At 39.7% G+C, this 27,974-nt stretch overlaps 1 long non-coding RNA gene across 2 annotated transcripts; it reads left to right on the plus strand.

Moving 5' to 3' along the window:
* The first annotated feature begins 942 nt into the window (after positions 1 to 942).
* LOC110350246 (uncharacterized) lies at positions 943 to 27,974 on the plus strand. Of its 2 annotated transcripts, none has more exons than XR_015452927.1 (3): positions 943 to 1,095; positions 24,901 to 25,019; positions 25,850 to 27,974. It is a non-coding gene; the product is annotated as an uncharacterized LOC110350246 (long non-coding RNA). The 2 variants fall into 2 exon arrangements; XR_002396707.2 differs by lacking the exon at positions 943 to 1,095 and adding an exon at positions 22,870 to 23,075.

Genomic DNA, 27,974 nt, shown 5'->3' on the forward strand with positions numbered 1-27,974 from the left:
TTTGTTGAACTACTGTATCACTGTTGCTCAGGGGCTTATGGCCAATAATACTCTCCATCATGCACCCTGTTCTTCCCTGGGCAGGAGTGCTCAGGTTTGTACTTCTTCACTTGATAAGAGCTCTAGGATCTAAGGCTCAGCTCAGTGGGAGACAAGGTATCCCAGGCTGACCAGGAGAGAACTTGCTTATTCTACATTAGGGATTTGGACAAAATTCCACCTGGGGATAAAGAGCTCCTTTGTCTTATTTTATCTTCTGTGCTTAGATACCCTTTGGGAATTCTGGAAAAGGCTTGTCATTGAAAACAAGATTTGGGAGCCTATATCTGGGCCACTTATGTCACTATAAATATCTATCAGAATTCTGTTTGATACAACTCAAAACCGACATGATTTTTTTTGTCATAAAAAGCAAGATGAATTAGGAAGGACTGGGAACACATTTTCTGGCAGATGGTGTCTGAGAGCAGATGACAGAGAGAAGAACAGGTCAGTCAACTCCCACTGAAAGGAAAAATTTGTGTTTCCCCGTCCAAGACAGAGATCTTCATTCTTGGAAAAAAGGAACAAATGTGGTTAGGAATGTGAATGTAAAAATAGGACTGGGTAGTAAGAGAGCAATTTATTGCTTTTCAAAAATTTTTAATGGTAAGACTTTTTTTTTAACTTCAAAGAACAGTATGAAACTGAAATGTACAAAGAAGAAAAGTCACTCATAGTCTCACTAGCCAGAAGTAAATTGGTATTAACAAGGTAAAACAATATTAACAATTATATCTAGTTCTTTCTGACCTTCCTTTTTATTTTACTGTGTATATTTTTCTTCTATTTATTTTATAAATTGTGATACTACTATACACAAAAATTTGTATATTTTTTACATGAATATTATAGACTAATCATGTTGATGGTTTATCAAACAGCTCTCAGAAACCTTTGTTAATTCAACAAGTATTTATGTTTTGTTTTGTTTTGTTTTTTGGTGCTGGGGATTGAACTCGGGTCCTTGTCAACAAGTATTTATGAAGTACCTACCATGCCTCAGGCATGGGCTCTTTCCATGGCATTTTCAATCAAGTGAAGCACATTGGACAGGTAAGCCTGTAGGAACCTGGGAGTGAAATAAGACAAAGAGAGGGGAGCCTGGGAACTGAGGGAGCATAAGAAGACCTGGGTGTGTGGGGGTGAATGTCATAGAAGCTTCCCGGAAGAGGTGTCTGAGCTGAGTCCTGCAGGATAAGAATTAACCAGGAAAAGAATGTCTGGAAACAGAGGGTTCTAATGTCTCAAAGAGAGTGAGAGCACAAGAAACAAGGAAGTTCTTCCTCTCCTGGGTTGCCTGGGTGAGCCTGGGGTGGGGCAGGTGCTATAAGAGAAAGGAGCAACACAGGAGGTTGGTGTGGTTTTGTGAAGGATCTGGACAGTACTTCAAGGTCATGGGTAGTAGAAGAATTTTACAAAAAGGAGAGACATGGTTAGATCTGGGGTTTTTTGTAGGGAGTATAGGTACAGGAGACTGAACCCAGTGCCTTCATTCTGAGCCACTGAGCTATATCCCCAGCCTCTCCTCCTTTGATATTAAATTTTGAGGCAGGGTCTCACTAAGTTGCTAAGTTGCCCAGGTTGGGCTGGAACTTGTGATCTTCCTGGTTCAGTCTCTGAGAGTCCTGGTATTATAAGCGCGCACCATGTCTGGCTAGATCTGCATTTTAATACTGCTTGGGCTGTGCTGTGAATGAAATGTTGGAAGGCCATAAGGATTGTATAAGGGAGACCAGTTAGCAAACTGCCATAATCCAAGTGAGACCCGAGGGCTCTCTGAACTCTTCTGTACTTTGAGCCCTGCCTGCTACCAACAGACATCTCCATGGACTTTCTTCAGGTCCTTTCCTGTCTGGGCATGTCAGGCTGCAGGGAGGTTGGCTAGTGGTCTTTTGGTCTTGTGATTCTTCATTTAGGGCCTTTGCTCCCCTAGTTTTCCCCACAATTTTGAAGTATCTTATTCCTATTATATGTTCCCTATTTCTAAATACCCACAATGTCTCTGCTTTCTGATTTAACTCTGACTGTTGCAACCTCCCTGACCCCCAGTCATACTGGCCCAGTAATCTATTGACACTGATTCTGCATAGAATTATCTTGTTTTCTTATATATTGGGTCATATCTTGTTGCCTTTATGTTGTTAAGCCGACCAAGTGTGGAGACTTGATCTGTTTTGACTCTGAGAACATTGCCCGGCACATGGTAAGTGCCCACTCAATCTGTTGAGTGTGTGAGTGAGAGAATAAGTCAATGAATGAATGAATAACTGAATGAATATATAGGTTCAAAGTCCAGGAGAGAGATCTAGCTTGTAGATGAAGATCCCAGAGTCACTAAAACCATGAATGTGGTGAGACCACTCAGGGAGAGTGTAGAATAAGAAAAAAAGGAAAATCAAAAACAGATTCTGAAGAAAGCCCATAGAGAATGAGAAGGTGCAGCCAGAAGGTAGAACTCCAGGTGTGCTGAGCTAAAAAAGGCAAGGAAAAGGAGAATTTCAGAATGGAGGGACAAGATCGTATGATGCTGAAACTGGAGTTAGCAATAAAGAGGGGTTCTTGGAGACAGCAGTTTCAAGAAGTGGTGGGATCAGAAGCCATACTACCATGGGTTGAGGATGCTATGGTTTAGATATGGTCTGACCCTCAAGAGAGTCCTGGAGGCGTGGTCTTCGATATGGTGAAATTAAGAGTGGTATAACCTTTTGGAGGCAGAGCTTAGTGTAAGGTGATTAGGCCAAGGGAATTCCACCCTCAGAAGGGATTAGTGCTAGTTTCCCAAGCTGAATGAGTTCTTATGAGAACAAACTGTCACAAAAAGGGCAAACCCAATCCTGAATCCCTGGCTGTCTTGCTATACAATCTCTTCTGGATGTGTCCCTGCTATTGTGATGACATATGCCATGAGGCCCTCACTGGAGGTTTAACAGATGGGGTTGCCTGACCTTGGATCTTCAGCCTCAAAAAATGTGAGCTAAATAAACCTCTTTTCTTTATAAAGCATTCAGCCTCAAGTATTTTGTTACAGCAACATAAAATGTACTACACAGAGGGGAAAGTAAGGGTGATAGAGAAGAGATCATCAATGTGAATGGGATGGGGAAGTAGAGGCTGCAGCTGGAGGTGCATAGTTCTGGGGATGGCACCCCAAAGGAAGGTGGAGGCTTATAACAGGCTTATAACATTCAACCAGAATGGAGGGACCAATGTCAGGATGGGACAGGCCTAGGGACCCTTGTACATGGGGGCAGGGGAACCAGAGATTTCTATTCAACCACTTCCTCCTCAGTGGAAGCTGGGATGCAAGGCCTTATATTCAGAGGGCAGCGCAGGGAGACATGAATGTTTTTGGCTCAGCCATGCCCTACTGGTACACTGAATTCTTATTAAGAAGCCATCAGAGCTGCTGCCTGGGTCCAGAATGCTGCTACTAGCCTCGAGTAGGTCTTGAAAGTGTTAATTCCCATCTGGTGTTTTTGGTCAGGAAGTCTTTCTCTTTCTCTAGGAAAAGACCATTTCTTAAGCTCTTCTGAGCCTCCTCTCCACTCTTCCTCTGGGAGCAGCTGGGAGGCCTGGTGCCTGCCCTTGTCTGCCTGGCTGGATCCCTAAAGAGGGCAGTATTTTCACAGGTGGGCCTTGCTTTAAGAAGCCCCTTTATATGAAGACTCTGGCTTTTAAAACTGGGACCAATAAAAGAATTTGCCAAGAGGGTCTTTGAAGTAATGACCTCCCCAGTTAGTGCCTTGAAACATATTTTTACATCTTGAAGGAGAGATTATGAGCTGGAGGGACTGAAAACTGTGGGAGGCAAAAGACCCTGAGGGTGGCAGAGTCTTGGCTCCTGTCCAGGGGCCTCACCAGAGGCAGCAGCTTGGGGAGGAGCCTGGGGTCTGGGAAAATCAGATTCACAGAATTCTGTGTCTAAGCCCAGTTCTTGGGCAAAGGGAGGCCTGTCTGGATTAAGAGTATTTGTTCTCCACAAACCCAGTCCCAGCCAGCCTCAGTGTGAGGTCTAGGCCAGCTGAAGCCACGTGGAATGAAGATGAGCAGGGTGTGGGCCAAAGACGGTGAGGTGTGAGGGTGGAGTACAGAAGTGATTAGGGGAGGTGAGTCTACAACACGGTCAATTCCTGTGGTGCTAGAGTGCTTCATGATTAAAATTATCTCCTCTTTCTCATTCACTCATTCATTCTCTAAATCTTTATTGAACATCTACTGTGTGCCACACTCAGTGTAAGGAATTAAATAGTGAATGAAACAGGCTTGACCCTGGCCCTCACAGAGTTTATATTCCAGTAGAAGAGACAGACAGGAAATAAATAAGTATGCCAAGGTGTAATTACAAGTGGCAGAAGAGCTGTGGACAGAAAGCATAGTGAGCCATGAAAGTGTGTAACCTTGGGGGTACAGTGGTTGGTGGATCTGAGGAAGACACCTGTGAGCTGGGACTGGAAGGAAGAGTGGCTGTTGCCCAGCGAGTGTAGGACTCTGGGCTGAGGAAGTGCCAGCAGGCTAGGCTCTGGTTCAATAATTTCTCCCAGGAAACCAACCTTGTTAAGAAGAACAGAATGGTCTGATGCATTTCAAAATTGTCCCTTTCCCCTCCTCCTGCCAGATGCATGAGGAGGTTTTGATGTTTCTTTTGTGTTTTTTGTTTTTCAGTATTTGCTATGAGAACCTGTTTGAGTTCCTGGTGGTAAAACAATTCTAAGTAACACATAAATCAAACAGGAAATCTTAAAAGATATTTAGAAATATTTTGAATGAACTGAAAAGGAAAACACAATTTACCTAAACTGCTATAGTGCAACAAATGCAAGGGAAATTTATAACACTGAATGCAAATACTAGAAATCAAAATAGATCTATATAATCAGTTATTCAGGTTTCCACCTTAGGAAACTAAAAAAACAAAGAGCAAATTAAATCCAAAGAAGAAGGAAATAAACAATAAAATCTGTAACAAAAATGAATGAAATTTTAAAAAGGAGATCGATAGACAAAATTAATGAAAAAAAAACTAGTTCTTTGAAATAATCAGTAAAAGTTCATAAGCCTGTGGTCAGGCTAAGAAAACAAGAGAAAGAAGACAAAAGTTACTAATATGAGAAATTAAAAAAGGAGACAGCGGGCCGGGGATTTAGCTCAGTGGTTTCGCCGCCTGCTGCGCAAGCGCAAGGACCCGAGATTGATCCCCGGTATCAAAAAAAAAAAAAGAAAAAAAAAAAGGAGACAGCACTACAGAGTCTATGGATATCAAAAGGATAATAAAAGAGCTGGGCATGGCACCCCACATTGGTAATCCTACACTCTGGAATGCTGAGGCAAGAGAATCACATGTTTGAGCCAAGCCTGGGAGATTTAATGAGACTCTGTCTCAAAATTAAAAATAGAATAAAAAGTCTGGGGATGGAGCTCAGAATGAAGGCTCTAGGTTCAAGCCCTAGTACAAACCCCCTCCCCAATAAAGAAATACTATGAATAATCTATGCCCACAAATTTAATAATGTATATGAATTGGACCAGTTTCTTGAAAGACATAGTTTGCCAGGCAGTCTACCAAACTAACACAAGAAGAAACTGGGCAAGGTGGCATACACCTATAATCCTAGCACTCAGGAGGCAGAGGAGGGAAGATCACAAATTTGGGACCAGTCTGGACTACTTAGTGAGACAGACCACAACCCTGTATCAAACAACAATGAAAGGCTATATTAAAAGACATATGTCTGTCTAAGGGATTGAATTAATAACTTTCCTAAACAATAAACACAAGGTAAACATGAATTCATTGGTTAATTTTATCAAACATTTTAGAAAGAAATTATATAAATTCTCTACAATCTTTTTTTAGAAAACAGAAGTAGAAAAATGTTCTCTAACTCATCACTTTAATACTAACACAAGACAAATACAAGAAAACTATAGGCCAATATTTCTAATGAACAGAGAGGCTGAAAAACTCAACAAATATTGTCAAAGCATCTGACAATATATAAAAAGAATTATACAACATGATCAAGTGAAATTTATCACAGGTACATATAGCTGATCCAACATCTGGAAAGCCATTGAGATGATCCATTATGTCATATGATTGTATCAGTATATGCAGGAAAAGCATTTTATAAATACAACACCTCTTCAGGATAAAAAAATTCTCAGTTATCTAAAAATAGAGGAAACTTCTTCAATTTGATAAAGGTTATCTATAAAACTTTACAGCTAAGATCGTATTACCAGTGAGAAAGTTAAAACTTTCCCACTAAGATTAGGAACAAGGCAATTCTGTTCCCTAATTCCTTTTTAAATTTTCTTATTTTACATTAGTATGTGTTTTCTGTACATAATGTTTACCTTCACTGTGAGGAGTTGGTACATGTACATAACACATCTTAACTCCTTTCTAAATTTTTTCCCTCCTTTTCCTAACCTATCCCTCCATCTCTTGATCTACTTCCTATTTGAGAAACATCTATCTCCCTATTTTCTATTACCTTTTATTTTGTTCTTTATTTATACTTTAGGTTTCTCATATAAGAGATATTTATATCTCATATAAGTGATATTTAAGCTTGTATGTCTGATTTATTTCATTTAACATTATGGTCTCAAAATGCATCCATTTTCCTACAAATAACTCAAGGTTATCTTTCTGTATATACAGTAGTACTCTATTGTGTATAAATACCACATTTTCTTCACCCACTCATCTGTTGATGGACATATAGGCTGCTTGCAAGATTAAGCTATTATTATGAGTTGTGCTGCTCTAAAAATTGATATGCATGTATCACTGTAATATGATGTCTTTAACTCTTTGGAGAAGATTCTGAGATGGTGAATAGCTGGGTCAAAAAGAATTTCTAGTTTAGTTTTTTGAGGAACCTACATACTGATTTCCACAGAGGTTGTATTAGTTTACCACCAAAAATGTAGAAGGGTCACTTTTCCCCCTCAGCCTTGACAGCATATGTTATTATTTGATTTCTTGACTGGAATCTCAGTGTTTTTAAATTTGCATTTCTCTATAGCTGGTGATGTTGAACATTCCTGCATGTATTTATTGACCGTTTGTACTTCTTATTCTGAGAAATGTCTTATTCATTTCACTTGCCCATTTTTTAAAATTTGGTCTTTTTTTTTTGGAAGGATGTCTAATTTTTTGAGTTCTTTGTTCTAGATATTAGTCTCCTATCTGATGAATAGCTAGCACATTTTTCCCCCCATTCTGTAGGTTGTCTTTGCACCCTGTTGGTTGTTTGTTTTGCTGTGCAGAAGCTTCTTAAATTGATATGATTTCATTTTACTGATTGTTGGTATTATTTCCTTTGCAACTGGGCTCCTTAAGAGTTTTACCTATTTTATTACCCAGCAGGTTAAGTGCATCTATTTTAGCTTTTAGTTCTTTGACCCATTTTGATTTTAGTTTTGTACATGGTGAGAGATATGGACCTAGATTGAATCTTCTGAATGTGGATAGCCAGTTTTCCCAATACCATTTATTAACCTTCCTTTAATGTATGTTTTCGGTTCCTTTGTCAAAGATCAAAGAGTCTAATGTGCTTGGGGTTGTTTGTGTATCTTCTATTCTGTTCCATTGATTCAAATGTCTGTTTTTGTGCTAATATCATGCACTTTTATCACTATATCTTTGTAAAATAACTTCAAATCTGGGATTGCGATGCTTCCCACTTTGTTCTTGTTATCCAGGATTGCTTTTGTTTTTCTGGGTCTCTTCTAATTCCATATGAATTTTAGGATTACTTTCTCCAGTTTTGTGAAGAATGCTGTTGATATTTTGATTGAGATTGCATTAAATCTACATCAGTTTGGGAAGTAAGGCCATTTTGACTACATTGATTCTACCTACCTAAGAACAGGGGATATTTTTTCATTTTCTGATGTCTTTGATTTCCATTCTCAGATTACAAGAGTTTTTGTTGTGAGGTCTTTCACATCTTTAGTTAGATTAATTCATAAGTATTTACTTTTTCTCAGTACTATTGTGGATGGTATTTTTCTCCTAATTTCTTTCTCAATGGATTCATCATTGGTGTATAGGAGTGCTATTAATTTTTATGTGTCAATTTTGTACCCTGATACATTGTTGAATTTGATTATTACTGGTAGGAATTTTTTGGTGGAATTTTTTTGTATCTTATATGTAGAGGATAATGTCATCTGTAAATAATGAAAATTTGACTCATTTCATTCCTATACATATCCTTTTTATTTCCTAATTAATTGTTTTTGTTAATGTTTCAAGTACTATGTTAAACTGGAGTGGTGATGGTGGACATCCTTGTCTTTTTCCTGATTCTAGAGGGAAAGCTTTCGGTTTTTTTCCCATTTAATATGCTCTTTGTAGTAGGTTTCTCATATATGGCTATTATCAGATTGAGATAAGGTCTTCCTATACCTATTTTCTTCAGTGCTTTTATCATAAGAGGATGTTGAATTTTGTCAAAGGGTTTTTCTTCATCTATTGAGATGATCATGTGATTATTGTCCTTGCTTCTGACTATGTAATGTATTACATTTACTGATTTGCATATGTTGAACTATCCCTGCAGCGCTGGGATGAAGCCTACTTGATTATAATGTATGATCTTTTTGATGATTTATTGCATTCTGTTTGCAATATCTTGTTGAGGATTTTTGAGACAATATTCATTCAAAAAATTGGCCTGCACAGTAGTTCTATTTTGCTTGAGTCATTTTTGGTTTTGAAATCAAGATAATGCTAGTTTCTATGAATGATTTTAGGAGTAATCTTATCCTTTCCTTTCTTTCTTTCTTTTTTTTTTTTTTTTGGTACTGGGGATCAAACTCGGGACCTTGGACTTTTGAGGCAGGCGCCGGAACCACTGAGCTAAATCTCCGGCCCTCCTTTCCTTTCAATTTCATTGAAAAGCTTGGGGAAGTACTGGTGTTTGATCTTCACTGAAGTGTTTGTAGAATTCAGCAGTGAATCCATCAAGACCTTGGCTTTTCTTAGTTGGTAAATTTTTACTTTTATTGCTTCTTCGATTTCATTTTCTGTTATTGGATTAGTGAAGGTTTTTAAGTCTTCTTTCAGTTTTGGTAATTCATAAGCATCTAGGAACCTATCCATTTTTTCTGAATTCTCCAATTTATTGGTGTACAGAGTTGCAAGGTAGTTGTATATATATTTATTTTGGCAGTGCCTACTGTGACTTCACCTTTTTTATTTGTAATTTCATTGATTTGTGTCTTTTGCTCTCCTTTTTTTTTGGTTAGATTGGCTAAGAGTTTGTCTATTTCATTTATCCTTTTGAAGAACCAAATGGTTGATTCATGGATTCCTTGTATTATTTAACCTCAATTTCATTACTTTCTGCTTTGATCTTTATAATTTCCCTCTTTGTACTAATTTTGAGTTTGGATTGTTTTATTTTTCTAGAGCCTTGAGGCACATAATTAGGTTATTTATTTGGCCTCAGTCTGTTTTTGTGAGGTGGGCATTCACAGCTATAAACTTCCCTCTTAGAACTTTTATTGTGTCCCATAGTTCTGGTATGTTGTACTGGAATTGTCATTTAGTTCTAGAAACTGTCTTATTTCTTCTTTAAATTCTTCTGTAACCCAATGATCATCTAATCATTTATTGTTTCGTTTCCATTCATTTGCATAATTTCTGTGTTTTCTTTTGACATTTATTTCTAGTTTCCTTGTGCTATGATCTGATAATATGCATGATATAATTTCAATTATTTTGCATTTACTTAAGATTGCGTTATTAGGCCGGGGACTTAGTTCAGTGGTTCCGGCGCCTGCCTCGAAAGTGCAAGGTCCCGACTTCAATCCCCGGTACCAAAAAAAAAAAAAGATTGCTTTATTGGTTAGTATGTAATCTACTTTGGATAAAGTTCCATGTGCTCTTGAGAGGAATGTGTATTCTGTTGAATGGAGCACTCTACAGATACATGTCTATTTTTTTTGAAGATTTTGTTCAACTCTGATAATTCTTTGTTGATTTTTTTTTTTTGTCTAGTTGATCTGTCTATTTGTGATAGTGGGGTATTGAAGTTTCCCAATAGAATTATGCTTATTTTTATCTGTTATTTTTTATGTCCAGAAGCATTTGTTTTATGAAATTGGGTGCACTGTTGTTTGGTGGCCATATGTTAATAATTGTTGTCTCTCCTTTTTGGATTGTTCCCTTATTCAATATATAATGACCTTGTTTGCCTCTTTTTTTTTTTTTTTTTTTTTTTCGGTCCTGGGGATCGAACTCAGGACCTTGTGCTTGCAAGGCAGGTGCAGTGCCACTGAGCTAAATCCCCAGCCCTGTTTGCCTCTTTTGATCAGTTTTGGCTTGAAGTCCAGTTTGTCTGAATGTAGGGTAGACTTGCTTTTTGGGGGGTTTCCCTTGAGAGGAATATTGTTTTTCATTCTTTGATTTTTAGTGTATGACTTTCTTTCCGGGTTAAATATTTCTTGTACACAGGATACCATTAGATTTTGTTTCTTGGTCCATTCTGCCAAGATTGATTGGGGAACTGAGACCATTCACATTGAGAGTTATTACTGATAGTTATTGACTTATTGTCATTGCTGTATTTTCCTATTGCTGATTCCCTATCTTTCCCTTCTACTTATCCTACTTAGTGTATTTATTCTATTAGCCTTTTTGTCATTATTAACATCACTGTCTCTTCCTAGGATATCCTTGAGGATTTTTTGAAGTGTCTCTTCCTAGGATATCCTTGAGGATTTTTTGAAGTGCTGATTTGGTGGTCATGAATTTCTTTAGGTGTTTTGTTTATCACGGAAATATCTTTGCGGAAATATCTTTGCTTAGTTTTGAAAGATAGCTTTGTAGGATACATCAGTCTGGGCTGGAAGTTGTTTTCCTTTTTGTTCGCTTGTTTTTTAAGACAAAATATCATTATGTAGTTCAGGCTGGCCTTGAACTCACTATGTAGCTCTGGATGGCTTTGAACTCATGGTAATCCTCCTGCCTCAGCCTCCAGAGTGCTGGTATTATAGGTGTGCACCACCATGCCTAGTAGAAGTTATTTTCTTTTAGGGCTTGAAACACTTCACTCCATGCTCTCCTGGCCTTTAAGGTGTGTGTTGAGAAGTTTGCTGTAATTCTAATGAGTTACCTTTATAAATTATTTGTTTCTTTATTATAATCACTTTTAAGATTTTGCTCTTATGTTGAACTTACAGGATTTTCACTATGATGTGTCTAGGGGAGGTTCTTTTCTGATTGTGGCTATTTGGGGTTCTACATGCTGTACTTGTCTGTATGTTAAAATTTTTTCCTTCCTTTGAAAGTTTTCTGCTATTATTTCAGTAAACAGATTTTTAAATGCCATTTGTGCTATCTTCTTTTTTTATTACATTATTTTATTGGTACATTATAGGTATACAACACAGTTACATTTCTCATTGGGAATTGTACCTTTACATAATGCATCTTGGTTGTTATTGTTTCCCCATTCCTAGCCCTCCCTTCACCCCCTCCCCCCTTCCCTATTTACGAAGACTTTATTTCCATTTTTTCCATTTCTCAGAATTTTATCCTTTCCCTTCTTTCCTTTCCCCTGCCCTTCCCACTACCCCTACCCCTTTGGACCTTTTCTTCCTATTTTGCATTATCGATCATTCATTGTAAACATTGGTACATTTTAGGTATACAATATAATGACATTCATCATTGGAAATTTGCACCTTTACATAGTCTCTCTTGGTTCTTATTTTTCACCCTTGCCCAGCCCTCCCTTCAACCCCTCCATTCCTCCCTATTTACAAAGACTTGGTTCCTATTTTTCCATTTTCTCATATTAATCCCATTCCCTTCTATCCTTTCCCCTATCCCTCCCACTTCCTTCCCCTTTGCCCCTTTTCTTCCTATTTCACATTACCTTTTATACATTTAGTCCTTATTTACACTTTCAGTTTCTCACACCAGAGAAACTATTCGGTATTTACACATGTGTGTCCTATTTATTTCACTTAAGAGTATCACCTCAATGTGCATCCACTTAGCTATAAATGTCTCTAATTTCTCATTTTTTATGGCTGAGTAGTACTCCATTTTATTAAAAACCCACATTTTCTTTATCCAGTCTCCAGTTGATGGGCATTTGGGCTGTTTCCAAGTTTTAGCTATTACAAACTGTGCTGCTATGAACATGGGCACACATATATCACTGTGGTATGATTCTTTTAATTCTTTGGGGAAGATCCCCAGTAGAGGAATAGTGGGGTGAAATGGGACTTCCAGTCCTACTGATTTCCACAGTGGTTGCACAAGTCTACACTCCCACCAGCAGTGGAGCAGGGTTCCTCTTTCCCCACAGCCCCACCAGCATTTGTTATTGGTTGATTTCATGATAGCAGCCATTCTTTCTGGAGTGAAGTGGAATCTCAGCATTGTTTTCATTTGCATCTCTCAAATGACCAGTGATGTTGAACATTTTTTCATGTATTTATTTGCTATTTCTACTTCTTTGTCTGAGAAATGTCTGTTCATTTCAGATGCCCATTTGGGGATTGGGTCTTCAAATTTGGGAGGTCTGATCTTTTTAAGTTCTTTATAGATTCAATATAGTAGACCTTTGTCTGAGGAAGAGCAGGTGAAGATTTTTTTCCCACATTGTGGGTTGTCTCTTCACACTGCTGGTGGTTTCTCTTGCTGTGCAGAAGCCTTTTAATAAGAAGAGATCCCATTTGTTGATTGTTTGTGCTAGTTCACGGGCAACTGAGGTTTTGTTCATAAAATCTTTTCCTACACCGATGTCTACAAGGGTTCTACCTAACCTCTGTTCCAACTGGTTCAGAGTTTCTATTTTAATATTTAGATCTTTAATCCAGTTTGATTTTAGTTTAGTGCATGGTGAGAGATACAGGTCTAGTTTTAATCTTTGGCAAGTTGAAGCCCAATTTTTCCAGCACCATTTATTAAAGAGGCTATCTTTCCTCCAGTGAGGGTGTTTGGCTCCTTTATCAAAGATGAGATGGCTGAGTGTGTCTGGAGTTGTTTCTGCATCTTCTAATCTGTTCTACTGGTCCTCAGGTCTGTTTCTTTGCCAGTACCATGCTGGTTTTTATCACAGTAGCTTTGTAGTATAGTTGCAGGTTGGGGATTGTGATACCCCCTGCCATGTCTCTGTTACCTAGAATTGCTTTTGCTATTCTGGGTCTCTTCTTGTTCCAAATGAATTTTTGCATTGTTTTCTCAAGGTCTATGAAGTATGCTGCTGGGATCTCAATTGGAATTGCATTAAATCTATATAGCAGTTTTGGAAGTATGGCCATTTTCACTGTATTAATCCTTCCTACCCAGGAGCAGGGGATGTCTGACCATTTTCTGATATCATCTTCAACCTCTCCTTTCAGAGTGCCATAGTTTTCAGAGAAGAGGCCTTTGATTTCTTTCATTAGGATGATTCCTAGGTATTTCAGTTTTTTGGATGCCATTGTGAAAGGAATTATTTGCTCTATTTCTATCTCAGTGAGTCTGTCATTGGTGTAGAGGAAAGCTACTGATTTTTGTGTGTTGACCTTGTAACCAGCTACTTGACTGAATTTGGTTATTAAGTCTAGAAGACTTTTGGTGGAGTTCTTGGGGTCTTCTATATAGAGTATCATGTCATCTGCAAATAATGACAATTTGACTTCTTCATTACCTATCTTTATTCCTTTTATTTCTTTCTCTTGTCTAATTGCCATGGCTAATGTTTCCAGAACTCTATTGAACAAGAGTGGTGATAGTGGACATCCTTGTCTTGTTCCTGATTTTAGTGTGAAGGATTTCAGTTTTTCACCATTTAGTATGATATTGGCTGTTGGTTTTTCATAGATGGCTTCCATCAGTTTGAGGTAGAGAGCATCTATTCCAATTTTTGGTAGGGTTTTTATCATAAATGCATGTTGGATTTTGTCAAATGCTTTTTCTGCATCTATGGAGATAATCATATGGTTTTTGTCCTTGGCTCTATTGATATAGTGTATTACACTGATTGATTTGGGTATATAAAAACATCCCTGCATCCCTGGGATGAATCCCACTTGATCAGGGTGTGTGATCTTCTTGATGATGTTCTGCATTCTGTTTGCCAGTATCTTATTAAGGATTTTTGCATCTATGTTCATTAGTGAGATTGGCCTATAGTTCTCCTTTTCAGTTGGGTCTTTCTCTGCTTTGGGGATCAAGGTGATGCTTGCTTCCAGGAATGAATTGGGGAGTATTGCTTCCCTTTCAATTCCATTGAAGAGTTTAAACAGTAGTGACAGAAGTTCCTCTCTAAATGTCTTGTAGAATTGAGCAGTGAAGCCATCAGGGCCTGGGCTTTTCTCAGATGATAAGTTTTTAATTACATTTTCAATTTCATTGGTTGATATTGGGTTGTTCAGAATTTTTAGGTCTTCTTCGTTCAACTTTGGTAATTCATATGTATCTAGGAATCTGTCCATTTCTTCTGTGTTGTCCATCTTATTGGTGTATAGGTTCTGGAAGTAGGCATTGATGATCCTCTGGATTTCTGCTGGGTCTGTTGTAGTTTCACCCTTTTCATTCCTTTCATCCTTTTCATTTCATTGCATGGATTTGGGCCTTTTCTTTCCTTTTTCTGACAAGGTTGGCTAAAGGTTTGGCAATTTTGTTGATTCTTTTGAAGAACCAACTCTTGGCTTCATTGATTTTTTGTATCATTCTCTTAGTCTCCATTGCATTGATTTCTCCTCTGATCTTTATAATTTTCTCCCTTGTATGAGCTTTGGGGTTGTCCTGCTCTTCTTTTTCTAGAAGCTTGAGGTTCAGCATCAGGTTGTTTAATTGGGCTCGTTCTGTTTTCCTAATATGCGTATTCACTGCTATGAATTTCCCTCGTAAGACTGCTTTCATTGTGTCCCATAGATTCCGATATGTTGTATTGTCATTGTCATTTAATTGAAGGAACTGTCTGATTTCTTCTTTAATTTCCTATGTGACCCATTGGTTATTCGGAAGTGTGTTGTTCAATTCCCATGTGTTTATGAAATTTTTCCAGTTTCTTTTGCTATGGATCTCCAATTTCATCCCACTATGGTCTGATAATATACAGGGGATAACTTCAATTCCTTTGCACTTACTTAAACATGTTGTATGTGTGAGTATGTGGTCTATTTTGGAGAATGACCCATGTGCAGCTGAGAAGAATGTGTATTCTGATTTTGTGGGTTGGAAGACTCTGTAAACATCTGCTAAGTTCATTTGTTCAAGAGTTCAATTGAGTTCTAGTATTTCATTACTTATTTTTAGTCTAGTTGATCTATCTATTTGTGACAGTGGGGTGTTGAGGTCCCCCACTACAATTGTATTAGTGCATATATGACTTTTCATGTCTGTTAGTATTTGTTTTATATAGTTGGGCGCACTAGTGTTTGGTGCATATGTATTTATGATTGTCATCTCTTCCTCTTAGATTGTTCCCTTTACAAGGATGTAGTGTCCTTCTTAATCTCTCTTAATCAGTGTTGGTTTGAAATCTACTTGATCTGCAAAGAGGATAGCTACTCCTGCTTTTTTTCGGGTTCATGTCGCATGCAGTATTATTTTCCACCCTTTAACTTTCAGTCTATGAGTTTCCTTTTCAATTAAGTGTTTTTCTTGTATGCAGCATATTGTTGGGTTTTGCTTCTTGACCCATTCTGCCAGTCTATTTCTTTTGATTGGTGAATTGAGACCATTAACGTTGATGGTTATAACTGCAACATATTGACTTGTCATTGCCATGACTTTTTCTTTTTGTTGGGTTCTCCCCCTTTCCATTTAATTTCTTGTCATGCCAGATGGCTTCATTCTGCTTTGCTTCCTGGGGTTGTGATCCTCAATGTCTGTTCCTAAGATATTGTGTAAAATTCTTTGGAGTGCTGGTTTGGTATTCATGAAGTTCCTAAGGTGCTCTTTGTCATGAAAGTATCTTATTTCTCCATCCATTTTGAAAGCTAGTTTTGCAGGGTACATCAATCTGGATTGGAGGCTGTTTTCTTTTAGGGCTTGGAATATGTCACTCCAAGCTCTTCTTGCCTTAATGTTTTGTTTTGAGAAGTGTGCTGTGATTCTGATGGGCTTTCCTTTGTATGTGATTTGTTTCTTTTCTCTGACTCCTTGGAGAACTTTGTTCTTCTGTTGTGTTTCTGATCTTAACAATTATATACCTATGTGTAGATTTTTTTTGATCAAGGCTATTTGGAGTCCTATATGCCTCACTTACCTGTATGTCAAGCTCTTTTCCCCTGCTTGGGAAGTTTTCTGCCATTATTTCTGGGAAGAGATTTTTTATGTCATCTCCACTCTCTCCTGTTTCTTCATTGAGCCCAGTCAGTCTTATGTTATTTTTCTTTGCATCATCTAGTAGCTGCTGGATTGATTTCTCATGTTCCCTTATAATTTTGAAGCAATTTTTCTTTTCCTGGTCACTAATTGCAATCTTATCTTCTATATCTGAAATTCTGTCCTCACATTGGCTCATTCTGCTGTGTAGACTTTCAATGGAGTTTTTCATGTCCTGGAAATCTATTTGCATCTGTTTTATGGATTCCTTTTGTTTCCTATGTTGGGATTCCATCATGTTCCTCAGCTCCTCTCTAGATTTATTAATCATGTCTTGCACTAGGGGCACAATTTCTCCTGTTATCTGAGAAATTATTTCTGATTTCTTTTTTTCCAGATCCCCTTTTGTTGCCAGTTCAGTGGGTCCAGGTGGTTGAGTATCAGAGTGTTCCATCTCATTTCCCTTTGGAGTTGCTGTAGGTGATCTGGAAGTCTGGTTTTGAGATTTATTTACATGTTTTCTCATTTTGACCGGGGCGGGGTGCTGTTAGCACCTGCATGGATTACCTCATCTGAGCTGGGAGAGGTGGGACAGGGGCCAGGAGCACCAGTAGGGATGGTGACCCAAAAGCCCTTTCCTGTGGGCTGGGAGCAGAGGGAGGGATGGTGACCGGGAAGCCCCTTCCTCTGGACCAGGAGCAGTGGGACGATGGCTCCGAAGCCCCTACCTCTGGGCCGGGAGCAGCAGGACTCAGTACCGTGGTCTGTTGGTCTGGTGTCCTCTGCGTCTTTTTAGTGTGGAACCAGGTGGCTGCCTGTCTGCAGCGAGGTGATTGGGCGACTTCTGCACGACTCAGGACCTAGGTAGGCTGCAAGTGCTTTTATACCACCAGTGTCCCTTGTCCAAGTCTGCAACTCGTCCTGGGAGATCCGTGTGCTGTCTCTCTTACTCTGAGTTTGTCTCACTGGCGAGTTGACGCCTGGATCCGATTCACATCCAAGTTGAGCGCCAAATGCAGGGAACAGGGAAAGGGGACGTTACCAGAGCCTCTTTAGTAAGTTCTATTCTCCTGTGAGCCATGGCAGTACATGGCAATTTACAGGAAAGGTAGAAAAATGAGACTTTGAGAAGAAGCTGAGCTTTGAGTCTGATCAGTGCTGCTCTGGTCAGCAAAGACACCCATTTGTGCTATCTTCTGATTTTCACTAATTCTAGTTAATCTTAGATTAGTCTCATTTGTGTCATCTAGGAGCTGTTGGACATTTTGTTAAGGTTCTCTTGTTGTTTTTAAGGCATCTCTCATCAATTGGTTACCAACAACACCGTATCTTTTAGTTCTGAAACTCTGTCCCCACCTTGGTCTCTTCTGCTGCCTGTACTTTCAATAAAATATTTAAGTCTCCAAAATTTCTATTTGGAACCTTTTTATGGACTTTAATCCTTTTCTATGTTGGTCATTCATATTTTGCATCATTTTCTTGAGCACTGCAAAATGTTTATTAGTGTCTCTTGTAGACTTGCTGATTGTTTTTTGGTTTTGGCTTATTATCTCTTTACTTATACTTACTGATCTGCTTTCTTTTTGTTTGTTTGTTTTTGGTATGGGGGGGGGTGTTGAACTCGGGACCTTGTGCTTTCCTGTGAGGCAGGCGGAACCACTGAGCTAAATCCCCGGCCCTTGACCTGTTTTCTTATCTCATCTGTTTCTTTTTCAAGTAATTGCTGTAATTTTTTTTCAAGTAGCTGCTGTAATAATTTAGCTGTGTGGCTTTTGGTTTCCTCCCTTTTGATGGCCCATGGATCAGCTTTGGGAGGCATTTTATTGGTTTGTCTTCTTGTGTTTCTATTTGTTTCATTGTTTTTGTGTGTTGAAACTTGCAGGTTGGTTATAGTGGCTAGATTTGTTGCTAGTTTGGAGGAGGCCTCTTTAATTAATGTCTGCTTTTCAGTGTTGCCCTCTTGGCATGGCTAACTGTTGGCCTTTGCCCCTGTCCTAGGATCCAATCACCTCTGTTTAGTTGGCAAGAAAGGTTGCAGTGTATTTGACCCAGCACCCAGTTCTCCAGGTATGAACCATAGTATTATTAGTCACCCCGAGGCAATCCAGGTATTGGCATCACAAGAAAACCAATTAATAGCAACAACTCTGTCACTTTGGCTATAGTAATAAAGTCAGCAACAGTAATAATATCAAAGACAAGCTAAATATTAACAAACCCTAAGGATCAATAATGTACCACCCTTAAACATAGAAAAGAGAGCTATACTCTTTCCCTCCAAATAAAACCTAGTTGGAAAATAATCAGCCTTAAATACTAGAGATCAAGGGGCTGAGGATTTAGCTCAGTGGTACCACCGTCTGCCTTGCAGTCACTAGGTCCTGAGTTCCATCCCCAGTACCAAAAACCAAAACCCAAAAAACAAAAAAACTAGAGATCAAAAATGCCAGCTTCAACCAGCCTATCCTTGCCTTATCTGTCTTGCAGAGTAGTCACCAAGCAAGAGAACAGTGATGGCAGGTACGGCAAGGATAGGGTGATGGGGGTTGGCATTTTCAATCTCTAGTTTTCAAGGCTGATTATTTTCTAGTTAGATCTTATTTGTGAAGAAACATGGGGTATAATTATAGCATGAACACTGAGACAAACCAAATATTAATCTACTATTGACCTAAAGTAGATACCTAATAGACTTTACTTCCACTAATAATAAACAGTATTCAACAGTAATAGCATAAAATTAACTACTATCTAGAGATTCATAAAGCTTAATAGTTATACTAATAAAGGTAGAGGGGATAGGGAGCCAGAGAATGAAAAATGCAAAATTTGAAAAATTAATCAATGGGATATGAGATGGAGGAGAAAAAGGTGAGATAGGATTATATTGAGGAGTAAAAAGAAATTAATAATGTTAGAAAACAGTCACAGGAAAGAAATACAAGAAAAAGAAGCTAAGAGAAAAACAAAGAGCAAAATATAGGAAATGAAAGAAAAGGCAGAGAAAGTTGAAAGGGGAAAAAGGAAAAAAAGAGAAGAGAAATTAAAGAGGAAAAAAAAAAGGCAAAAATGGGATTAAAATAGTCCAAGTCTCAGGGCTTGGTGGCACACTCTGAGGCAAGAGGATTTCGGTGAGTTGGAGGCTAGCCTCGGCTACATAGGTAGTTTGAGTCCGGCCTGAACTACATAGCAACACTCTGTCTCAAAAGAAAAGAAAAAAGAAAAAAAGAGTCCAAGCTTCCCAAAAACACTGATGAGGGAAAGAGAAAAATAATTAAAAATAGAAAAAGTTTTTACACTTGATCTTAGCCAAAAGGACGAGAAGTAATAAAAAAATAGAAAAACTTTTTAAACGATTAAGTCAAAGAAAAAATTCCGTGTTTTGAACTAGTTGTTTCTTTCCAGGATCTGCCAGCCAGTCATGATTTTCTCTACCTAGCTTTAGGGCCTATGGCTATTTGAGGTGCCCTCCCTACACCAGAGGTCTCCCTGTCCATTCACCCCAGACTGGTTGCTGTCCAAGCCAAGACATGTGCTTGCTTACGTTGGTAGATGAGAAAAGCAATCAACCCTCTGGTCTCTGCTGGATATAGGCCACAGGGCAAGAGTTCAAATAGACTGTTGGATTTGGAATCAACACTCATGGGGTGTGGTTGCTCCCTAAGGAGGGCAGGGCCTGTTCCCTTCCCAGCCTAAGTTTATACTTCTCGGGGAGGGGGGTCTATGTCTGGCCCAATCCCTCACCATAGTGGTCTCTTGTGGTTGTCTCCTACTCAGTCACTTTGGGAGGGTAACACTGGAGTCCTTGAAGTTCTCCCTGGGTCTGCTGGTCCTCTGGGCTTACCTTCTCTCCCAGGGCATTGTCCTCATCCAGGATCAGGTCAGCAGTTAATCTGATCCCCTGCTGTCCAGGTTTGGAGTTAGTGGATAGTTGTACCACACAAAAGTGGTCTGTTTGCTTGTGTTGGAGCTGCTCCCTCCCTAACTCCTTTTCAACATCATGCATAATCTTAGTTAATGTAATAATTTGAAAAAAAGGAAATAAAATAAATGGTATACAGACTGGGAAGAAATAAATAAAACTATCCTTATTCAGAGATGACATGGTTACCTATGCATGAAACCCAATCCCTTCCCCTCAAAAAAAAGTCATGGAAATGAAACTCTTGGAACTAATAAAAAATTATATCAAGGTTACAGAATATGATGCTAATATACAAAGGTTAATTGCTTTCCTATATATCAGCAAAGAACAAGTGACATTTAAAATTTAAAACACTGCTCCATTTATATTACCACAAAAAATGAAAAATGACATAGTCTAAAATTAAATATGAATATGAACAAGATCTACATGACCAAAACTATAAAACTCTGAAGAAATAAAAGAAGTAAATAAATAAATGGACAGACATTCATGGATAGAAAGACTCAAAACTGTCAAGATGTCAGTTCCCTTCAACTTGATCTATAGATTTATTGTGATCCCAATCAAAATTCCAATGTTATTTTTGGGGTATTGACAAACAGACTCTAAAGTTTAGAGACACAAAATACCCACCATGTTAAAGAAGAACTAAGTTAGAAGTCTGACACCACTCAACTTTAAGATTTGCTATAAAGATATAGTAATTTACACAGTGTGTTACTGGTGAAAAAAATAGGCAAACAGATCAATGGAACTGAAGAGAGCCTAGAAACACCCACATAAATATGGTTACCTGATCTTTAACAAAAGAGGAAAGGGTATACTGTGCAGCAGATAGTCTTTTCAACAGATGGTGGTGCTGGAACAATTGGACATTCGTAGGCAAAAAAAGATTCTAGATACAGAGCTAATACAAAAATAAACTTAAAATGGATATTTTATCTATCTAAATGTAAAACGCAAGAACTATAAAACTCCTAGAAGGTAACATAGAAGAAAACTTAGATGACCTGGGATATATGATGACTTTGTTGATACAATACCAAATGAACAAACTATGAAAAAGAATTGATAAATTGCTGGATTTCATTAAAATTTAAAACTTCTGTTTGGTGAAAGATAATGACAGGAGAATCAGAAGATAAGCCATAGACTGAGAAAAATATTTACAAAAGACAAATTTGATAAAGGACTATTATGTAAAATATACAAAATCTACTGAACACAACAATATGAAAACAAACAACCAATTAAAAAATAGGCTAAAGGCCTTAATAGACACTTCACTAAAAAAGACACATAGCTGGGTGTGGTGGTGCACATCTGTAATCCTAACACTCAGGAGGCAGAGGCAGGAGGATCCCTGGAAGTTCAAGGCCAGCCTGGGCTATATAGTGAGTTCAAGGCCAGCCTGAGCTACACAGTGAGACCCTGTCTCAAAAAACAAACAAACAAATAAACAAAAAAACAAAGAAAAAGATCATTAAAAAGAAAAAGACAGATGAGCTGGGTGTGGTGACTCATATGATTGCCTGTAATCCCAGCATTGTGAGAGGCTGAGGCAAAAGGATTGAAATTTCAGGCCCAGCCTAGGCAATTCAGTGACTTAGTGAGACTATGTCTCAAAAAAAAGGCGGGGGGGGGGGGGGGGGGGGCATGTAGCTCAGTGTGAATGTCCTGGGTTCAATCACCAGTAGGAAAAAAAAAGGCATTCAAAAGAAGGCGAATAAGCATATGAAAAGATTTTCCACACATTCTGTCACCAGGGAAATGCAAATTAAAACAACTATGAGGTACCATTACACACATATTAGAATGACCAAAATCCAGAATACTGACAACATAAAATTTTGGCAAGGATTTGGAGTAATAGGAACTCTTTTTCATTGGCAGTAAGAATGCAAAACAGTACAGCTATTTTGAAAAAGCTTGGTAGGCCCTTACAAAGCTAAACCTACTCTTATTATGTAATCCAGCAATCATATTTTTTTGGTATTTACTCAAATGAGGTAAAGACATGTCCTTACAAAAGCCTACACATGGATGTTTATAGGAATTTTACTCATAATCACCCAAACCTGGAAGCAACAAAGGTGCTCTCTAGGTGAGTGAAGTCAACAGCAGCACCTCCAGGCAACAAAACATTATTTGGTGCTAAAAAGAAATGAGCTATTAATCACAAAAAGACATGGAGAAATCTTAAATGCATATTAATAAGAGAAAGCAGCTAACATGACAATGTTTAATACTGTATGATTCCAACTACTTAACATTCTGGAAAAGGAAAACTTCGGAAACAGTAGAAAGATCAGTGGTTACTAGAGGTGGGAATGGGGCCAGAGAAGAGCACAGAGCATTTTTAGGGTGGTGAAAATACTCTGTATGGTACTAAATGGTGGAGATATATATATTATATATTTGTCTAAGTCCATTTAATGTATAACACCAAAAATGAGCCCTAATGTACACCAAGGACTTTGGGTGATTATGATGTAACAGTGTAGCGTCATTAATTGTAACAAATGTACCTGTTCTGATGAGGGATGTTGATAATGCAGGAGGCTCGGGGCTGATAGGTGAGAACTTTCTGTACCTTTCTCTTACTTTTATGTGAACCTAAAATTGCTCTTTAAAATTTAAGTTAAAAAAAAAAGAAATGAAACATGGTCCCTGCCATCTGAGCAATAATTTAAGGTTCACAAAAACATTTTTCAGACTTAAGCTACTTTGAATATCATATCATCTTCACTTAGGAGATGAGGAAATTCGGGTTCAGAAAGTTTATGTGACTTACCTCGAGTCATACAGCCAGTAAGTGGAAAAATGTGTCTCAGCCTTAAATTCTCATGTCTGCCCCTTTGAATATCTTCATAATAATAAGGAGAAAGGTGAAATGATAGGATAAGAGAACAATCAAAGAAAGCTTCCTGGGACACAAGGAGTATGACAGGAATAAGGGACAGAGGCATTACTGGGGTTATCCGTTGGGCAGGGGTGTGGGTTTTTTGCAAGGAAGTAGTAGGAAATCAAGTTCAGCACAAGTTGAAACCAGCTAGTAGAAGATTTTTGAATGCCAGCTTGAAGGGAAGATCCCCTGAGGGGTTTGGGGCAGGGGTGTTTCCCAGGTAAATATTAGGAATCTTGCTTGGTGCTGGAGTGTAGGATGGGTTGGAGGGAATGGAGAAATAAGGGGCAGAGCCAGCAGCCCTAGGTGTTTTTATAGGGGTTCCAGAGAGACTAGGGTGGAAGTAGAGGCTGGGTCATTGCTGGAAGATACTCCAGTGAGGCTTGTTGAATGAGTGTGAGTGTGTGTGTGTGTGTGTGTGTGTACATGTACATAAATGCATGTGGCCATAGCCATGTGCTGGGAAGGCCATGGCATTTAGCACTAGGCTGTGAAGGAGGGTGGTGTGTGGATCACTGGCCAGGCTGGGGCTGAAGTGTTGAGAGGACACTCAGCTGCGAAAGCCAAGTGGAGTATTGGAAAGTTGAGCCTGGGACTCAGAGGGGAGGAGTTATGGGGTTAACTAGCTTCTGGTGTGAATTAATCACCAATTAACTGATCATTCCAGAAGCAAAATACTGCCTGTAAATTCTCATACTTTTAAGGAAAACTCCAACCCCATTACTCAATTCTGCCTGTCATTCCTGAAATCAACTCCACCCTTGACTATCAGTAATGATAACATTAATTCATCCTTCTCCACGTATTCTGTTCCCACTCTTAGCCAGTTCTTGGTAGACACATACAGAGAAACTCGCTTCTCAATGCCCATTGATTTATCTCCTAGGCTTCCCTAAGGTTCCTTTGCAACCTCAAGGAAAATTGCATGGCCCAATCCTTTCCTGTTCCTCTCAACTCTTTTGCTCTTGTGTTTTGCCCATCTTGATGCTTCACTGGAATGTCTGCCCTTCACCTTGGCATATATCAGCTTTCCAAGGTGGGCAGCCAAAAAAAAAAAAATCCTTGTAAATGGAAAACAACAAGCCTGTGTAAACTCTGCTCATTTTCCAAGGCCCATCCCTTTTCACCTCCTCTAGGAGCTTTCCTGTGATTATGTTTCAGCCAGCTGCCCCTGCAAGGTCAGCAAGGTATTGATTCTGTATTATGTGGATTGTTTGGATTGCGTATGGCATTTTCCCAACAAGCTAGAACTTTCTTCTGCTTGCTTTTGTTGCTTGCTGCTTATTATATGCAGGTAGGCTGTACTAGTTAGGAGAGGCCCAACTCTGTAGAATCAACAGCTCTGCCCTGAAATCTCAGGTGCCTCACACAGTGCAAACTTATTTCTTGCTCATGCTGTATGGCTACTGTGGGTTGGCAGGAGGCCCTGTTCCTTGCTTGCTTGAGGACCAGGGTGATAATGACCTGACACTCTGCAGCCGTGCCATCTGAAAAGGTGCTGTCCAGTAGAACTTTCTGTAATGATAGAGATGTTCTGTGTCTGTGTTGTGTACTACAGTAGCTACCAGTTGCATGTGGTTGTGGAGAAATTGCCATATGGCTAGTGTAACTAAGGAATGGAATTTTAAATTTCATTTAATTTTAATTAGTTTAAATTACCACTTATGGCTAGTTTGCACCACATAGGACATTACAGATCTGTAACTTGGGGTTTCTTCACTCATCTCCCAGGTGTTGGGAGCAGAGAGCACGTGGAAAATTCTTGCCTGCTTTTCAACATCCACCCAAGAAGTAATCATTGGGCAAAACTGACCACCAGGCCTCATCTCACTGCAAGGGGGCTGAAGAATGTGAGGAAGCAAATGAATACTGAAAGCAAGATATACTTTGCCACAGAACTCTTCTAAATGCAGCTAAACCTTCCCACAGCTAAGATGCATGGGGTTCTGGGCAGTGGGGGGTAGACTGAAATGTCCATCTGGAGAGGAGGTCAGGGATGGATTGAGATAGAGCAGAGGAATCAGAGATGCAGAGATAGCCTCAGAGAGGGTTGGGAGCCTAGTCAGCACGATGCATGCCCAGCCTGGACCCAGAGTCCTGCCAAAGGTCTGTTCTTGGAGACCTTGGAAGGAAAGGGTCCCTTGAGGCTTTCGATTTTCAACCCCCCCCCTCCCAGGTGAGTCACCAGATGAACAGCAGGGCAGGAACCCAACATGAGGTCATCTGGGCCATACCTCCTGCCTGACCCTGGACCTCAGGCCAATTTGGGGAGTTTCTCAAGGCCAGTGAGGAAAGGGTTCATGCCAGAGCTGCTGCAGAACTCAGGTCATCACTAAGAAGTAGAGGTGAGTGCGTGGATACTGTTGGGATCAGAGCCCCAGAGCTGAGGAATAGACCTCAAAGTCTCAACAAGGCAAGAAGACTGAGGCCCAAAGACAGATCACTCAGGAAGTTACTGGTCAAAATGTGGACGGTGCCCAGGTCCCTGGCCCTTTTTACTTACAGATCAAAGGGGTCTCTAAGGCAGTATTGCTCTGATTCAGCCTCACCATGTCCAGCTTGGTGCCTGGTTCTACTGATTTTATTTTTCCCAGAGACCCACATAACTCAGGCTCTTTCCACTTGTGATTTAAGTCCTTACTGTTGTTGGAACCCATTTCTTTTCCTTTCGTACCCCTAGGACAGAAGACAAAGCTCCAGCTGGCAGAGAAAGATGAATGTGAGAGAAGGAAAAGTTTTATCTAAGCCTGGAACCCAAGAAGAGAACCTCTGCCTGCCCAAATCAGATCAACACAAATCTATATTTTCAAAAAACCTAAAGCAAGGAAAATGTTAGCTTTATAAACTCCACTTTGGAAAAGTTTTAGAACAGACCTTATTATAGAGTTCCACTAAGGCACCTGGTATGGTATTTCATATGGAATTTGATTCACAGAACTTTTAATTTCATCAGTAAAATGTTATTAACAACTCCCATCTTGTAAGGCATCAAAAGTTTTTAAAACATGGTGTCCAATCAAAATTACATCTGTCTGTAGGTTCCTTAAGGTTCTCCAAATCACTAGGAATACAGAGGCCCCTGTCTGTTCAAATCAGGAAAATGTGAGACCCTTTTCATAAAGGAGAAACTGACATTAGAGTAAGAATTGGAGCCCAGACCTGGGAAGTTGTCAACCCTCTCTATGGCCAAGAGGAAGAAGTGTGTGGGACCTGGTCAGTTACAGAACTTTTTCAGTTCTGAATCTCACATCCTTTCTTCAGTAGGCATCCATAGAAGGGAATTGCTTCTGTGAGCGAGAGGCCAGGGTTCATTCAAGGAGCAAACTCTCTTCCTCTTTTATCTTGTCCAGGGATGCCCAAAGGACCTGCCCTCTGCTGATATCTACAAAAGATGATATTTTCAAAATGTCCAAGAGTCTCTGATCTGTGTGTTCAGCAGGATAACCAAGCTACTGCCTATCAGAGCAGGGGGCCTAACACCCCTTCCATTACTGGTTGGCTCTGATTATCTTGAGGCTGCCATGCTTTGAAGAAGTCAAACCACATAGAGAAATCATCAGTGTTGGCCCCAGTGCCAAAGGTGTGAGTGAGGAGCCTTCAGACAACTCCAGCCCCCATCCCCTGCCTGGGAGCCCACTCAGCTGGAGCACCAGACAGCATGTGCAGGCCCTCCCTGCCATGCCTTTTCTACTCCCACCCTACAGAATCTGGGAGCACTGGACGTGGTTGTTTTAAGCTGTAAAGTTGTGGGATCACTTGCTATGATAACCTTATGTGGAGGTCTCAGGACACCTGACATCTTCTCCACGCCACTCACTGCCATGAGAATTAATGAACTAGGCTGGCAATTCCTTGCTTAAGGTTTATTTTTCCCACTTGGCTCTAAGTTCTGGGAGGGCAGGATGCTGTCAGGGTCATCATTGTGCTTCCAGTGAGTTAGCCAGGGAGATGCTCAATGAATACTTAATGAATGACTGATCCCAACACTGTCCTCAGGCTGACCCCTCCACTACCCTCAGAATGACTCTGGCTCTGGATTCAGATTCACTCTAACTCTGGCCTCGGACCAACCCTTAATTCTGGCATCAAAGACCTAACCCTGGCCACAGCCTGACAGAGCCTCTCACTTTAGTGCCTGAGCACTAAGCCTAGCTTCAGACTGACCCAAAATCTTGACTTCAGAATCACTCCTGACTCTGACCTCAGGCTCAGTCCCAACCTCACACTGGCTGGGATGATCTGTCTCTGCTCCCCTCTCCTGGCTTATGTTGCCCTGCCCTCTCCCCATGTTCCTTCCACGTCACTGCCTTGCCCTTCTCTCAGTCGTCTGGAGGTATAAGGGCCTTTCAGGTGTCAGTACCTTCATATACAGGGTCTCCTTCCCACAGGAACACCCCCTCCTAACTCCTGCTATTTTTAAATCTTTCTTAAATACCACTTTTTCAAGGATCAATTAGTTTAAATGAGACCTTTAGAACTGCTCTTGGCATTTTTGCATTTCAAAAGCATATCTATAGGTGTGCATTTACTATTATGTCTGATGTCTTTCTCTTCCTTCAGACTATAAACTCCTTCTGTGAGTGTGGAGCCTAATAAATAATTGTGGAATGATTGAACAAATGATTAATTATCCCATCTCCTAGGAAGCTTTTTCTGTGACCTCCCTGCCATGGTGGAGTTCACATTTTCCCTCTGAACAGCCCCATGCCAGCACTTAGCCTAGGGGTGGGTTATTTGCCTTCACGCCTCCTGACCAGGCAGCCCCCTCCAGCCTGAACCTGGCATCCTCTCTCTGCAGCTCTAGC

Source organism: Heterocephalus glaber, unplaced genomic scaffold, assembly GCF_053883595.1.
Source record: "Heterocephalus glaber isolate CG9 unplaced genomic scaffold, H.glaber_assembly_v1.0 deba00001456, whole genome shotgun sequence".
In the NCBI taxonomy this organism is placed as follows: Eukaryota; Metazoa; Chordata; class Mammalia; order Rodentia; family Bathyergidae; genus Heterocephalus; species Heterocephalus glaber.